Source organism: Embiotoca jacksoni, unplaced genomic scaffold (genome assembly GCF_022577435.1).
Source record: "Embiotoca jacksoni isolate LCO1_2020_lvr unplaced genomic scaffold, fEmbJac1.0.p SCAF_41, whole genome shotgun sequence".
Lineage (NCBI taxonomy): Eukaryota > Metazoa > Chordata > Actinopteri > Embiotocidae > Embiotoca > Embiotoca jacksoni.
The window spans coordinates 2,451,408-2,465,927 of NW_027185394.1; positions in this window are offsets into that span (position 1 = coordinate 2,451,408).

The following is a 14,520-nucleotide window of genomic DNA, read 5'->3' on the forward strand; positions in this document are numbered from 1 at the left end:
TACTGCACACGGTTGTCATTTTATTTGAAGTTTTAATTAAGTTTATTAACCTTTCAACTTTTCCCTGAAGAGGTTCAACATGCTGGAATCTCTTCACATCTCTGTCTCCGTTTGAAGAAAGAAACAACGTTGAATTAATTAATGATCCATATCAGCAAAACAAACGGATGTAATCTGTCCAACTGAATGAAATGCTGAAATATAAAACCTGAATATTTGATGTGGTCTCTCTTTGCCCCCCCAACCCCTCCCCCCACCCCCCCTCCCGACCCAGTCACGAAGCTCGTTAACTCCTTCGTTAATTAACGTGTTTTAATTGCCGCGGTGACACATTGCATCGTCACACACCTCAAAGGCACACTTGCCCTTCGAGACGATTCGTTTTCGAGGGGAAACATTAATGTCTTCCGTTAAAGATGCCGCACGGTGCAGTTTTTTTTTCCACCCAAAAAGGTCGCCATCTTGGCTGCGTTAGAGGAAAAGGGGGCGGGGCCAATTTTCCAATTAAAAGCCTCAGAAAGTTGTTTCCTTTTCACTGCTGCTGCTGGACAGAAGAATCCGTGTCTTTTATTGTTATTGTTAAACAGAGGACGATGATTTCTGGGTGAAACTACATAAAAAGCCGGCGGATGTGTTGGCGGGTGATGCGTTCAATTGCTACGGTTATTTCCGGTAAGCGCAGAACAGCTCGGTGAAATGCGGGGTAACAACCATTCCCGAATTCAACATACATAACTTTTAGATTTTAAGTAGTTTATGTACCTAAAAAAACTAAAAAAAAAAAGAAGTCAGAAATCATTCATGTCTTTAGCCGTGAGGTCAAAAGTACAAATGTATTTTGACATTTTGTCGTCTTCTTCTAAGACGAGTTAAACACAACGACACACACACACACACACACACACACACACACACACACACACACACACACACACACACCTTACCATCTTCTCAGAGGACATTACATTGACTCACGTTCATTTCCTGAAGACTATAACCACCACTTTCGTAACACTAACCTCAAACCGAGTCATGAAACTCAGTGATTTACATTACGATGTGACTGTATAAGATTTATGTCCCCACAAGGGGAGTAAAACAAGAACACACTCTCTCTATCTCGCCCTCCTGCAGATTTCGATATTAAACAGCCAGCTCAGACCTTTTTTTTTTTTTTTTTTTTTTGTTCTTTTAATCACACCGTCAGATCAGATTAAAAGAAGTTTATTGTCCTTTTTTCTCGTCAAGGTCCTTAAAGTCCTGACGTCGGTGAGACTGTTGGATATTTAAAGCAGCAGTTATCAGCTGCATAATGACAGTATGGTGTCCATGGGAAAAGTTGAATGGGAGTCGAAGGAGGCTTTTTTTTTTTTAGCCGACCTCTAGTGGCACTCGGTGGTATTGCAGCTTTAAGACACTTGGATGCCAGCTTGTGTTTTCTCTGTTTTCGAAAAACCAGATCGGATTCTTCCTCGGTGCCGGCCGAACTGCATTGTGGGTCCAAAACCGTATTACCGACGAGGCCCCGCTTGTTCCACTGTAACGGGTGAAGTACGGCGCCGCAGCTCTCGGTCCTAATGAGACCTAACGGCATCTGACAGCACAGTTGAGTTGTCATCGCACCCGCGGAGCCCGCGAGTGCAGCGCCGGTCTGGGCCCGTTGTACCCCACCCCGACCCCCACCTCCTCCCCCACCTCCACACACCCCCACCCCCGGTCTCTCTTCATTACAGCTCCACCTGAGTCCGGCTCCGTCCGCTCCATTGGATTTCTGTCTATTCCACTCTGGTCACCCTCCCGCGGTTCGTCCTCCCCCCCCCCCCCCCACCTCCCACCTCCCCACAAGCTTCCAGGCCTCCCTGAGTTAAAAAAAAGAAAAAAAAGAAAAGGTGTGACAGCTGGTCAGTAATTACACACACGGCTCTGGTAATGTGATTTATGAGGTCAGGCTCAGGCAGGTAGTCAGAAAAGCAGAGCAGGAAAAAGAAAACGATTGTCTTCCTTCCTTCTCGGCCTGGAACAGCTTGTTGAATCTGGCGCCCTCTAGTGGAGGGAGCTTTAAAGTGTACCTTGTGGGTCATATTTGTATAGCAGCTTTCAATGCTTCACATCAGTGACGTAAAAAAAAACAAAAAAAACGAAGAAGCAAAGAACCAAACAAGCATTTAAACAGATCAAAAAAGACTCGTGAAAAATTATAGGTTGAATAAAATGAAGGATTTAAAAATGCAGCAATAAAACTATGTTTTAAGAATGAATAAAGATCAGAAAAGAGAAAACACACCATAATTACAATTTAACGTCAGGGTGATGAACATCACTAGGAAGCCAGATTCTGCTGAGCCGACATAAAAAGTTTGACAGGCCAGATGAAACGAAGTCTGATCTGAGTGAGGGAAGGTGAGTCCTTCATGCTGAAGACTCAAAAAAAAAAAAAAGATCAAAAAGACGGCCCACCGCTAAGATGTAGGATTTTTTCTTTCATGTGAGCATCTCACCTGAAATCAATAATAAATGTTAATAAAATCAGCTCAAAGACGGACCACCTTCTTTTATGTTACTTATGTTATGAGGGACAAAAAAGAAAAAGGACCAAAGGAGACCTGATTTCACCAAATGGGATCAAATGGGATTTAACAGACGTATAACAACATACTATAAAATACTGTATTAAATTCTGTTCTAATTCTATATTCCTATTGAGGAGGCGGAGGGATGTTTTCTCGTGATGAGCAGGGTGTGTTGTCATGGTGATTTCAGCACGTCCCAAATGTCCAGTTGACCAATCAGATCACAGGGTCGGAACTACTTAAGTTTCCAACGAAAGAGATGCTGAAAGGGTCCACGTTTCCGTGACGACGAAACCATAAAAAGTGGTTAGCATGGAAGAACTTGAGCCCATAAGAACTTGGTGCTTCTCTGACCTCTGCTGCCCCCCCCACCCCGCGCCTCCTCTCCCTCCCTCCAGCCCTCCACCTGTCCATCACCATAAACTCAACTTCCCTGTAATTAGAAGCGTGTCGTTCGCGGTACATTTACGGTACATGTGAAGGCGTGTGTGTGTGTGTGTGTGTGTGTGTGTGTGTGTGTGTGTGTAGTAAATGTTGTGTAGGTCACTCAATGCAATCTTTCATTTTGTGTCTTTGCCACGCGGCTGCATGCGGTCCACCTGGAGGCCGGTGAGGAAGCTGATGGGGAGCGTGAACTCCACCCAGGCTGCCCTCCTCCGCTCAGCGGGGGGGAGGGGAGGGGGGTTGATAACTGGGCTGCCCACTTTAAAATGGGCCAACAAGGGAGGTCTTCATTACACTATATCTCACTGTGTTACCTCACTATCGCATCCGCAGCTGCTTGATAGGTTGTCACGCATTTATTGATTATTTATACATTAAAAAAAAAAAAAGTTAAATTGAGTTTCCTCAGCGGTCAGGTTTTAAGGCCGAGGTCGGCGACAGAGAGGCAATCAAAGAATAACAAACACGTCCAAATCAAAAGGGGGAGAGCAGAGGCAAGACAGGGGAGACGTTAAAGACAAGACAAACGAGGAGGACAAGGCTGCGGCGCCGTGACTGGAAAAACACAATGAACAATTTAGGAAAGAAGCTACACACACACACACACACACACACACACACACACACACACACACACACACACACACACACACACACTTTCCTCAGACTCAGGCTGTTATCTTGAGTTATATTCATATATTCAACATTATAATATATCGTCTTAACAATTAAAAGACAAATAAACGTCCACGACCTCTGACGTTTTGGTAAACATCAGCAAAACACGTCACAACTCAGGAACTTTGAGGCTTTCTAGAAAGAGTTCGACATCGTGAACACCACAAGAAGGCGCCGTTCATAAATACGACCGTTTGAATGCAGAGACAGACAATAAAAACAAAAACAAAATTAAGTAACAAAGTCACTCGCAAAAACACACTCTTCAGGATTATCATGAAGTGTTTATATCAGGTTGGTTCCCATCTTCTCTTTTTTAAATCCAAGGCAAAATGAGCACACTTTAATGAGTGAACAAAAATCATAAATGTTTTAAAATAAAGTGCTCTCAGTAATTATGAGTCTCTGTGGAAAACATTTGACCTCCAGAATGAGTTTCCAGCCATTAGAATATATTTTGTGAAGTACTTTGGTATCAAATCTATTAATCATTAATTCCTGTGGTATAAAAGCATGAAAGGTTAATGATAAATGATATTAGAAAAATTAAAATATTACGTGTCCTCTTGCTAGCCTTAGAAAACCTATTGCTGATGGCCTGTTCACTATGCACATATGTGAGCAACATATAATTATGGTTTGCTCACTTGAATTTTATTGAGTTCCCCCCTATTGTTATTCCTTTAACCTCAGGTCAGCTCAGCTTTACACCACATTTGGTTCCATTTATGTGTCTGAGGACACAATGTTAAGATGCAAAGTAAAAAAAAGTAAAAAAAAAAAAACAGCCAATTTCTTTTTCAGGTCACATCGATATCATCAGAAGATTTGTGTCTATTTCATTGAACTCCAGCAGGCAGTGAGTCACACAGACAAAGTGTGCGTCTGTATTCGAGCTGTCAATCAATACAAATACAAGCAATTTCTGCTTATGGTACATCTGCCCGCCAGAGCACAAACGCAACAGCTTGTGCATCTCAATGCATGAAGAAAATGATTTATTTTTTCTCGGGTTCTGTAAGTGTCACAGGAAAAAATAAAAAATAAAAGAAACGGGATGAGGAAGAAGAAGTCGGTTGGATTAATTTACTCTCAAGAGCACTTTCTTCTTTCAGGATCTTAATTAATTAATTATCACCTTCGCGGAATCTCTGACAGGAAGTGACGCTTGATGTTGTTGCTGTAAAAGCTTTTTGGAGACGACCTCTAGTGGCACTCGGTGGTATTGCAGCAGAAGGCGTCGGCCTCATTTTTCAGACCCAAAAGCTACGTCCACTTTTACATAAAGTCAAAGGGTCAAACAAATCAAAAAATAACATATTGTCTCTGTCTGGTGGCAAAACAGTTACAGGAACACGAGGGGTGAGAGGCAGAATAAATTAATATATCTGCAACGGCCTGGTGATCAAACTAAACCATTCATTCTTTGGTTCTCATCCTCTTAAGACCTCTTAACCGCTCGCTCGACTATTCTAGTGTCTTTCGAGAGAACAAATTTCCGATATACTTTCCAGGTTTTTGACTACTCTTTCCTCTCTTTTGGAAGTCAATCAATGTACCCTGATAATTGTCCAAAAGAAGCAGTCTGTGAAGGAGCAAATTACTCCATTATTCACCCACTCTCGCACTCCGTGGCCCGTGACAGAAGAGCAAGTACACCACGCTTTCATTTTTAGCGGGATACAGGAGTCGAACGCGCGAATCGTCCACCGTCCCAGATGGTCAAATATCACTGCAGCGTTCAGTTTTCAGATGAGAACGATCAGAAAGAGCAGATATAAATCAGTGATATCTTTATGAAACGAAAACCTCCGCACGCCGAGGTTCACTGTGTTACCGCAGCAACAGACTCCGTCAGAGGCTGCATGGACGAAAGCACCGTCCACGCGTCGTTAGCTTTTATCAGGACGAGGTCAGACATTTGGCTCGGGTCACTTATATTAAAAAAAAATCACAATCTCGGTGATATAATAATTCACGCGGTAATCCGGGCGACACCAAGTCGCTTCTCTTGTAAAATTATACGACGTGTGTGATCAGCACCAGGTGTCTGATTTTTCGGAAACCCTTTGTTGCCTTTAAAAGCTCACTTTTTGCCCGGCGAGGCGGGAGGTCGTCCTGCTCTGGTTCTGTCAGCTGTTTCGTCCTGTTAAAGGGGAGTTTTTCCTCCCTTCTGTCTAGTTTGGAGCAGGAAGTGACCATATTTGGACGAGCTGGATCTGACTCCATCTGATTGGAAACCCGAGAACGCTGTGTCCCGCCCACCGGTAGCAGAAACCTGACTGCACCACAGGCCTGTCAATCAAACAGACACGCAAAATTCAGATTCATTTTTTTTCTTTTAAGAAAGGCTTTACAGAGCCTGAAGAAATCCGTCCTACCGGAGTGTTTTTCCACCCACACACTATAATTGAAACGATACCTAGAACATTAGCGTGTTGGAGATCTCACTTTGTCCTTCGACATCTTTTCTGACTTCCTATTTCTGGAGTGACAGTCCTTTCATTTGACCGCGCTCCTCCTCCCGTTCGGTGCTCGATGTATGATCTCCGTCTGCCGCTCATCAGGCAGCCGCCTCACCGTGATGGCCCTGTCATCCTGTCGTCATGTGTCACTGCGTATTGTGTTCGAGTGCCATATAAGTCACATGTCTCTGCTTCCACTGTCACTTGCAACGGGCAAGTGAAGTCTTGCTGTGACTGCCGCTTGTCGAGTCCTGAGAGGAGCTCGGCGGCAGAGATATCTGAAACAAGAGACAAGCCTTCGCTCTTCATAGTCGGCATTTTCAGACGGGGAGAAAATAGCGGAAATGGCCAGAAAATTGAACTTCTGTGAAGAACTGGAAGCCGTAACCTGACTGCACCATGGGCCTGTCAATCAAACAGACATGCCCTAATAAGGAGTGACTTTAGCTAACGACACCGAGATAACTGCTGGAGACATTTTATTGACTGAGACTGAGAAGTTGAATGGGAGTCTATGGATCCGACCTCTAGTGGCCCTCAGTGGTATTGAAGCCTCATTTTTCAGACCCTAAAGCTACATCTTTTTATACAGTCTGTTTCTTGGGAACCTTTGAAGGGAACTTGATCTCAGTTTGGGAACAACTGGTTTATAGAATATAGAGAAACATCAAGGTTTTGACCACGCGTGTTATTTCCTCTACCTGCAGCATTACAACCAGGTGAGGACCGACAACGCCATCAAAACCAGAAGCAATGAAAAATAAAGTACGTGAGAGCGGATTTGAAGTTTACAGAGCTTTCATCATTATAAAGGTTACTTTCAAAGTCAAACTTCACATCTCATTAATGATGGAGAAATAAAACGCTGCAAGGAAAAGCCCAGACAAGGTCACAACAAAGAGAAGATAACAAATAGAAGCTTTAAACAGGTGATGAGGACTTTCAGAGCATATGTGTCTTAATCTATCAGTCGTTCCCTTTTTTCTGTCTGTCACTCTCTTTTCTTTTCCCTCCGTCTCACTTCGTCTCAGCCTATCTGTCTATCAGCCATTTCTCACAATCAAAAATATCTCCTCTCACTTCCCTCCAACTCTCCGGGTCTATCTTGGTCTCTTTATTTCTGCTATTCCCTTTCCTCTCGTCGATCTCTGTCAATCTATCTCACCGAGTCTCTCTCTCTCTGTCTGTCTCTATCTTGGCCTGATTTTCTACCGGAGATGGAACAGCATGTTTTCTTTGAGTTTTCATTTCGGCGCTACGACACCAAACCGAGAAAAAAAACACAATACACACATATATACAATGGGTACGGAAAGTATTCAGACCCCTTTAAATTTTTCACTCTTTGTTTCATTGCAGCCATTTGCTAAAATCAAAAAAGTTCATTTTATTTCTCATTAATGTACACTCAGCACCCCATCTTGACAGAAAAAAACAGAAATGTAGAAATTTGTGCAAATTTATTAAAAAAGAAAAACTGAAATATCACATGGTCATAAGTATTCAGACCCTTTGCTGTGACACTCATATTTAACTCACATGCTGTCCATTTCTTCTGATCCTCCTTGAGATGGTTCTACTCCTTCATTGGAGTCCAGCTGTGTTTAATTAAACTGATTGGACTTGATTAGGAAAGGCACACACCTGTCTATATAAGACCTTACAGCTCACAGTGCATGTCAGAGCAAATGAGAATCATGAGGTCGAAGGAACTGTCCAAGGAGCTCAGAGACAGAATTGTGGCAAGGCACAGATCTGGCCAAGGTTACAACATAATTTCTGCAGCACTCAAGGTTCCTAAGAGCACAGTGGCCTCCATAATCCTTAAATGGAAGAAGTTTGGGACGACCAGAACTCTTCCTAGACCTGGCCGTCCAGCCAAACTGAGCAATCGTGGGAGAAGAGCCTTGGTGAGAGAGGTAAAGAAGAACCCAAAGATCACTGTGGCTGAGCTCCAGAGATGCAGTAGGGAGATGGGAGAAAGTTCCACAAAGTCAACTATCACTGCAGCCCTCCACCAGTCGGGGCTTTATGGCAGAGTGGCCCGATGGAAGCCTCTCCTCAGTGCAAGACGTATGAAAGCCCGCATAGAGTTTGCCAAAAAACACATGAAGGACTCCCAGACTATGAGAAATAAGATTCTCTGGTCTGATGAGACCAAGATTGAACTTTTTGGCGTTAATTCTAAGCGGTATGTGTGGAGAAAACCACCCAATTGAGCATCTCTGGAGAGACCTGAAAATGGCTGTCCACCAACGTTCACCATCCAACCTGACGGAACTGGAGAGGATCTGCAAGGAAGAATGGCAGAGGATCCCCAAATCCAGGTGTGAAAAGCTTGTTGCATCATTCCCAAGAAGACTCATGGCTGTACGAGCTCAAAAGGGTGCTTCTACTCAATACTGAGCAAAGGGTCTGAATACTTATGACCATGTGATATTTCAGTTTTTCTTTTTTAATAAATTTGCACAAATTTCTACATTTCTGTTTTTTTCTGTCAACATGGGGTGCTGAGTGTACATTAATGAGAAATAAAATGAACTTTTTTGATTTTAGCAAATGGCTGCAATGAAACAAAGAGTGAAAAATTTAAAGGGGTCTGAATACTTTCCGTACCCACTGTATATATATATATATATATATATATATATATATTAAAAAAATATTTAAAAAATTTCCCCTTGGGGATTAATAAAGTATATACCTACCTACCTACCTACCTATATCTTTGCCAGGAATACAGCCTCAAAAAGCAGTCATACTCTAACAGAAAAAAAGTGCAGGACAGTCGCTGTCATCTGTTTTTAGCGGCATGTGTTGTCGGCGAGTATGTGACCAAACTGACAATCAGATTTGACACTAAATATAGTCGCTGTGAGAAGTTTGAGGTGTTAGTCGTACAAATATATTGTTTTAGAGGCGGCACTGCGTGGATAATGTATATTAGATTGGATAATAGTAGATTTCTCAAAACTCCGGCATGTTTCATGATCACATTTACCGTATTTTGTGATCACGAAACAATAAAGTAAGCTTATTTTTCCTGAATGAATTTCCTGCCTTCTGCCTTCAGAGCTGTTACTTATAAACCTTTGTGGGAAGAGTGAGGAAAAAATGCTGCGTAAAACTGAGAGGATTGAAGTGAACTTCCTCTGAACTGTGTCTCTGTGTTGAAACCTGATTAAAATGATAGAATATTAATAATATAGCACATCACACTGGTGACGGTAAATATTTGTTTTTCTCTCTCGCTTCCTTCTGATGATAATGAAGTCGCAAATATGTTGACAATAAATATGTTTACTGAACAAACTATCAGCTTCTATTATCAATTCATAAAGCTGGTTGAACTTTGTATGGTTAGGCGCTCCCAGCGCTTGATTACGGTCGGGCAACGATCATGAGCTGCTTCGGTCATTCATTAGAAAAGAAGATTCAAAAAGACCTGTTTTTGGGGGCGTGTCTGTTTGATTGACAGGCCTGTGGTGCAGTCAGGTTACAGCTATCGGTGGGCGGGACGTAGTATCGTCAGGTTTCCAATCAGATCGGTCAGATCCACTGCTGGCTCCTCCCCCAGCTCGTCCAAATATGGTCACTTCCTGCTGCAAACCGCTCCGAACTAGCAAAGATGGTGATGGACAGAATCCGAACCCGAGGCTTCACAGCGGCCGTTCAACAAACTAACGGGTGACTTCACTTTAGACTGCTTCTCATAAATGTCCTGCGTCATTCATTCAACGTAATCCAGCCAGCAATGATGTTGTACCAAGCTCTTATTGGTGAAACAATTATGTTGTGTAGAAAATAATTTACAAGTGATGTGGGTTCATTTTGGAGTTACTTTGTCGGAGAGTTACAGCAGCATTATAGATACAGGAAAGCAATAAAACAACAGTGAAAAATATTAAGATGAGTCTTTTGGAGAACGTCCTCCTCTGTCCCTGCAGCGGGTGGAGAGGGCGGTCAGGATTGTCCAATATGGATAATAGTTTCCTCAGCGTCAGGGCGTGAGCATGAACTCAATGAAAAGAGTATTTCGTAACCCTAACCCTTACAGAGCAGCTCTCCTTACAAAATAACTAAAATCTCTCTAAATCTGTTCAACTGGAAGAATAAAAAACTGAAAAACGCCCTTAAAGTGGAAATTTCTACGACCTATTACAACCCAGAGAAGAGAAGCCTGTTAATTAACAATAACCTATCCATTCAATATGAGAACTTTACACATCACGATTTAATATTGAGACACAGTCACCTGTGGATCTACAGGGTGAAACCACACTTTGTTAATGACAAGAAAAATGAAGTGTGGAGGAAGAAACAGAGTTATGGTTTTTAATAAAACTGTTACGACTCGCCTCTCAGGTTTGAACTTCTCACTTTGGAATCGCTGTGATTATATTATAGAATTAAGCAGAATAGGGAAGTGGAAAAGAGAAAGGAGACAACTGGGATCCAAGTAAATCGATCATTTTTTAATATAAACTGCTGCAAAGGTGAAACACGGGCCTGGAATAGCAATAATAACAATTTCACTATACTTTGATTTAGTGTCACTTCGGTTATTAACGCCGACCACCCTCGGTTTGAATTGGACGTTCGGCTGTAAAGCTTTTAAAATGTTTGACCTTCAGAGGAACTTTTCCTTGAAGGTTTCCAAAGTTTCTTTTAGTCTCCTGCATACATTTAAAACACCGAACTCAGTCCCAATAATGTAAAAACTCGTATGTAACGCTCACCTCGTCCGTGTTATATATCGTGAACGATCCTTGATGGTGCCGATGTGACGGCCATCACAGCGGCATCAAACCTTCCCCAAAACACCTCGAAGTAGATTTTGGCCTCTTTTCTTCTGGCCTGTCAGAACAAACGACTGCATCTGCCCCGACATCCATTTCCCAGCAAGTAGAGCGCAGCGAGGGGATAGAAAAAGGGGCTTTTTGGAGGTTTTAGACACATCCAATTGGTCCTATTTGTCAATCTGAACCGGCTTGTGTCCTTTGAGTGGAAAATACGACCGCTGTATTTTACTATCGTGATGGGAGACACACAACATTTGAAAGAGTTCAATGTTGAGAGGAATTTTAGAGTACTTTTTTTTTTTATGAAACCATAATTATAGTTATTAGCTTGTAGATTATATGGTTTTACTGAATGTTTTCATTCCCTGAGAGAAAACTGTAATAAAGCGGTTGAAAAACTCAACGTTACAGCCGTGGTGAAGGCTGGATGTACTGCATGGACTTGCTAGCTTGGTCTACTTCTGTACACATTCATTCCACGTTGTGAAAAAAAAACCTTCAACAGCATTTTTGAACTCTTCGGGATCAATGTTGTGCGCCGCAGAGGCCTTGAGCTGGAACGGTAATCATCAATAATTTCTGCAGTTTTAGCACTGAGCAAAACACAAATACACAAAAGAAAAAATAATACTTTGGCTTCAAATAAAGTAACAGAAGATGAGTGTATTGATCTCTCGGGGACATGGGGTAATTACAAGAGCATCGATTGGAGGTTGGTGAGCTGTTAGTGTAGAAAGTATAAACATATTATACAACAAGAAACTCCTACCCAGAGATCTGATTGGTCAACTGAACATTTGGAACAAATCACCATGACAACTCACCCTGCCCATCACTAGAAATATCACGCCGCCTCCTCAACGTGAATATGTAATTCAAATTTAATTTGATATAATATGCAATATAATGTCGTTTCTACTTGTTATAGGTCTATTAAATTACCCATTTGGCGATATCGGGTCTTTTTTGTCGCCGTAACACCACGGATAGTCGCGCACTTAAAATCCTAGCGGTGGCTAGCTGGCCCGGTTTGGTTTTTATCACACGACACGGTGCTAAAATGGTAAAAATACGTGACTCCATGGATTTATTTTTTTCATCAGATATCTTTGTTCCAACCAGACTGAGCTAGCTGAGCAGTTTAATGTTTCTATGTGCTGCATTTATTCAGTTCACGAAGAGACAAGGGATCCTCTCTGTTGCTAGGGGGGTTGCTAAGGGTTGACTTCCCGGAGTAGTAAACATAAGGGTGTACTAACGCGACTGATTGTTTTCCAGTTCTTAGTCATACCTCGTGTTGCCATGGAAACGGATATCGCACGAACTAAAAAGTTTTATATTCTGAGAGCGAATTGACGCACAATATGAAAACATTTTGATTACATATTTTATTTAGTTGTTAACTTGTTGTATCATCGCAGTATGGCGCACGAGGGTTGTGCTTCAGTGACGCTAACGGCTTCCTGCTCTCACACTTTGTTAATCGAGGTCAGACATTTTTCATGTAAACATTATGAAAGGTGCGTTGTTTGCCCTCCGGCAAAGATAAAAGTCACACAAATATCCACTCTAAAAACTTGTATATATCAAAAATCGCTTTGTTTTACACTGGAATATCAGTCATATTCTATCGATTTGAAGCGGATTAAATACACAAACACGAAACATAACCACGACGACGTGTTAAGATACAGTTCAGACTGTGCCGAAGATGCTCCAATAAATCAGCAGATATCACAACAGCTCACGTTCCTGAGAGAAGTGATGAGGATGTGAAGCCTCTCGGTGGTTCTGTGCTCCCGAACTCGGTTAACTTTAACAATACGAGACAGTAATTGGAGTCTAAATTAAACGGGCCGTCAGTGCGGATCACCCAGATGTCACACCGAGCCGCGGCGTGACGACTTCGGCCTTCGGGAGGTTCTCAGAACATTTTCAAGACTGCGAGAAAAAAAAAGAAAAAAAAAAGGTCGGGTTCACGTTGGGTCAATAATTACTCTTTCTGTTCTCATAAAAATTGAACTAATGAGCTTCCACAAGTGGGTGAAATTTGAATTGCAGAGATGAGAAGGAAAAGACAGAGGGGAACAATTCAAATGCATTTTTCATTAGAGACTCTGCAAACTGTCTTCTGCCTCAAAGGAGGGAAATAAGGAAAAATGAGAAATGGGTCGATTTTTTTTTTTTTCATCAATTTATTTAATCAATCTGGAGACACACTGGAATATTTCGATAAAGATTTCCTTCACATTTAGCAGTCGAGGCAATTAGAAAATCCAGATTGTTGGCTTGTTTTAAAGTTCCGCGATTAGCTCGCAGATATTTGAGCCGAACTCGTAAGTGGTCACGAGTAACTCCTAAAGGTTTTTGTAGTGTGCGGCATCTTATTATTTCTTCCCGTGTCTCCGTGTTTGTTATTTGTGATGTGTAAAGCTTAGATGTGACATATTTTAGCTGTAATCACTTGAACAACATTAGTGTGTCTCCGCTGAAGACCCTCGCTGACAGATTGCACGTTTGTTATTTTGGTGTCAGAACAGATGTCACATTTAATTTGGGGTTTTCTGCCTCAAACTGACTGGACATTTCAAAACAAGGCCAGCGCTGTGTGGAGATTACAGACGGCTGATAAATCTTCTGGTGATACTACGTTTTAAAATGCACTTTGATTAATCTGCATGCAAACATCTTTCTCTCCTCAGACTGATTTGGGTCAAATTCAAGTTAAAAAAATGACTAGATTATGTCTTGTTTTCCTTGATTTTACTGATGCAGGAGGGGGCAGTAATGCACCAAAAAGCTGTTTGCCAACTACCATTAGATGACAAAAGGAGAAGAATAAATAGATGTTTCTATCAGGCAAAAAAACAAAATAGACTGTGTATAAAAGTAGCTTCCGGGTCTGAAAAAATTAGGTCGATGTAAAAAGTGCCACAAACTGCAATACCACCGAGTGCCACTAGAGGTCGTCTCCAAAAAGCCTCCAGCTCCATAGACTCCCATTCAACTTCTCTCATCAAATCCAAAGTGAATAAAATGTGTCCATCAGTTATCTCGGTGTTGTTAGCTAAAGTCACTCCTTCTTATTAGTTTTCTGGAGGTCCATCTGAAAATAATCCCTCATTCATTAGAAAAGAAGATTCAAGAAGACCTGATTTTGGGGGCGTGTCTGTTTGATTGACAGGCCTGTGGTGCAGTCAGGTTACACCTATCGGTGGGCGGGACGTAGTATCGTCAGGTTTCCAATCAGGTCGGTCAGATCCACCAGCTCGCTCGTCCAAATATGGTCAAACAAAAAGCCAGTGAGGCCCCGTGAGATGAGCTATCACGGTCGACGAGGTGGAATATCGAATAGTGTACAGAAAGTTGAACCTCCAGTCAATCAGGCCGCCGGATGATTTCACTGATTACCGCTCGAGAGAAAACACAAACCAATCAGAGGAATCAGCGGCTCGTGTGTGTGTGTGTGTGTGTGTGTGTGTGTGTGTGTGTGTGTGTGTGTGTGTGTGTGTGTGTGTGTGTGTGTGTGTGTGTGTGTGTGTGTGATTAGAGGGTAAAGCT